The sequence below is a fragment of the Coregonus lavaretus genome (assembly GCF_964263955.1).
Source record: "Coregonus lavaretus genome assembly, chromosome: 5".
NCBI lineage: Eukaryota > Metazoa > Chordata > Actinopteri > Salmoniformes > Salmonidae > Coregonus > Coregonus lavaretus.
In genome coordinates, this window is record NC_139992.1 from 3,813,168 (window position 1) to 3,816,445 (window position 3,278).

Sequence of the window (3,278 nt, forward strand, 5' to 3'; positions counted from 1 at the left end):
GCCCTCTACAACTCTCCATGAATCAGAAGGATAGAGGCCCTCTACAACTCTCCATATCACCCTTTTGGGAAAGCACCACAGAACTGCAACTGCTTTGGGAAAACTGCAGCACATTGAGTGAGAGGGACAAGAGGAATGGAGTAGTGTGTTGGAGGTGGCGCAGTGGTCTAAGGCACTGCATCGCAGTGCTAACTGTGCCACTAGAGATCCTGGTTCGAATCCAGGCTCTGTCGTAGCCGGCCGCGACCGGGAGACATGGGGCGGCGCACAATTGGCCCAGCGTCGTCCAAGGTAGGGGAGGGAATGGCCGGCAGGGATGGCGTTTGCAATGCCAGGGTTGTGGGTTCGATTCCCATGGGGGGCCAGTATGAAAAAATAATGTATGCACTCACTAACTGTAAGTCGCTCTGGATAAGAGCGTCTGCTAAATGACTAAAATGTAAAAATGAGGTAGGAGACAGTTGATAGATCTGAAGAACTGTAATATCCTATGCTTCACAGAGTCGTGGCTGAACAAGGACATGGATAATATAAATCTAGCTGTTTTTTCTACGCATCGGCAGGACAGAACGGCAGCGTCAGATAACACTACAGGGGCGGTGGTGTGTGTCTCTTTGTTAACAACAGCTGGTGCGCGATCTCTAATATTAAGGAAGTCTCGATGTTCTGCTCGTCTGAGTTAGAATTCGGCATGATAAGCTGTAGACCCCTGCACATGGACTCGGTACCGGTACCCCCTGTATATAGCCTCGCTATTGTTATTTTTACTGCTGCTCTTTAATTATTTGTTACTTTTATTTTGTATTATTTTATATAGTATTTTTTTGTGATTTTTTGGGGGGTCGGTTAAGGGCTTGTAAGTAAGCATTTCACTGTAAGGTTTACACCTTTTGTATTCGGTGCATGTGACAAATACGATTTGATTTGATTTTGACCATACTATTTACCAAGGGAGTTTTCATCTATATTTTTCGTAGCTGTCTATTTACCACCACAATCCGATGCTGGCACTAAGACCGCGCTCAACGAGCTGTATGGGGCCATAAGCAAACAAGAAAATGCTCATCCAGAGGCGGCGCTTCTAGTGGCCGGTGATTTTAATGCAGGAAAACTGAACTACGTTTTACCTCATTTCTACCAGCATGTCACCTGTGTAACTAGAGGCGAAAAAACTCTAGATCACCTTTACTCCACACACAGAGATGCGTACAAAGCTCTCCCTCACCCTCCATTTAGTAAAACTGACCATAACTCTATCCTCCTGATTCCTGATTACAAGCAAAAACTCAAACCGGATGTACCAGGTGAAGCGCTCAATACGGAACTGGTCCAATGAAGCGGATGCTAAGCTGCAGGACTGTTTCGCTAGCACAGACTGGAATATGTTCTGGGATTCATCCGATGGCATTGAGGAGTTTATCAGTCACCGGCTTCATTAATAAGTGCATCAAGGACTTCATCCCCTAAGTGACTGTACGTACATACCCCAACCAGAAGCCATGGATTACAGGCAACATCCGCACTGAGCTAAAGGGTAGAGCTGCCACTTTCAAGGAGCGGGACTCTAACCCGGACGCTTAGAAGAAATCCTGCTACACCCTCCGACGAACCATCAAACAGGCAAAGCGTCAATACAGGACTAAGATCAAATCCTACTACACCGGCTCCGACGCTCGTCGGATGTGACAGGGCTTTTCAAACTATCATGGAATACAAAGGGAAACCCAGCCACGAGCTGCCCAGTGACACGAGCCTACAGTGGTTCCTTCGGTGAGTCGCAGCGCTTGCTGTTAACGCTCATTTGAAACACCAGAGGGCGTCTTTGAGCGTGCTTGCTGTTAACACTCATTTGAAACACCAGAGGGCGTCTTTGAGCGTGCTTGCTGTTAACACTCATTTGAAACACCAGAGGGAAAACTACATATATTTTTATGCACAAATATTATTGGAGAAATTACAGCTCCCAACACAAATCTGATTTATTAATTATGAATAGGATTTATTAGATTTCTTTCGTTTACATTATTCATTGTAACCACATTGTCACAAATAATTGAACATACACACACACACACAACATGAGCAGATTCACTTCTGTCAAAACATTTCTTTATTAAAGACGATCAGAAAGCGTGTTGGTACTTATTTATTTTGATCCAAAGCCACAAATGAGTGAGTCACTCAGCTTTATGCTGACAAATATAGCTTTATGCTGCAAAATAGCCTACTAAATAGGCCAAGCCTAAATGAATACATTAAATTGCCTAAATACCCTAGTAAATAAATTAAATAGCTCAGGTCTTGAAAATATGGGCAACCTTTTTCTGTCCATATCCTTGCTGGACTCTCATTCTGTTTATTCTTCACATCAGCAAAGAAGGACTCCATGTTTCAGAAACTCACTTTATATAGAGGGACTATCAGTCTTTCCACACTGTGGTAAATAAAGCCAGTTTGTAATCTTAGAATTCTTTCTGTCTGTTTTTCGAGGGAGAGAAACCAAAAGCGATACCAAAAGCATAATCAGCGTTCTAACTCCCCCTTGTGATAGAGTGGCGCAATGACAGAATGACACAATTTACCACAATATTCCACCATCTACCACAAACTGTTGTGGCATAAGCTGGAAACGTTTAATTGAGGAATCACTATACCAGACGAGCTAAATGCCTTTTTATCCTTGCTTCGATTCGAGGCAAGCAACACTGAACCATGCGTGAGAGCACCAGCTGTTCCATATGACTGTGTGATCCTCCCAGACACCCTGGACTCACTCCAAATCGCATACCGCCCCAACAGATCCACAGATGACGCAATCTCTATTGCACTCCACAATGCCCTTTCTCCTTGGACAAAAGGAAAACCTACGTGAGAATGCTGTTCATTGACTACAGCTCAGCATTCAACACCATAGTGCCCTCCAAGTTCATCATTAAGCTAAGGAGCTGCTCCATTAACATCATCTTGGCTGGCTGCATCACTGCTTGGTATCTGACCGCAAGGCACTACAGGGGGTAGTGCATACGGCCCAGTACATCACTGGGGCTGAGCTCCCTGCCAACCAGGACCTCTACACCAGCCGGTGTCAGAGGAAGGCCTTAAAATTTGTCAAAGACTCCAGCCATCCAAGTCATAGACTGTTCTCTCTGCTACCGCATGGCAAGCGGTACCGATGCACCAAGTCTGGAAACAAAAGGACCCTGAACAGCTTCTACCCCCAAGCCATAAGACTGATAAATAGTTAGTCCGGGTAGCTATTTGGTTAACTACACTGAACA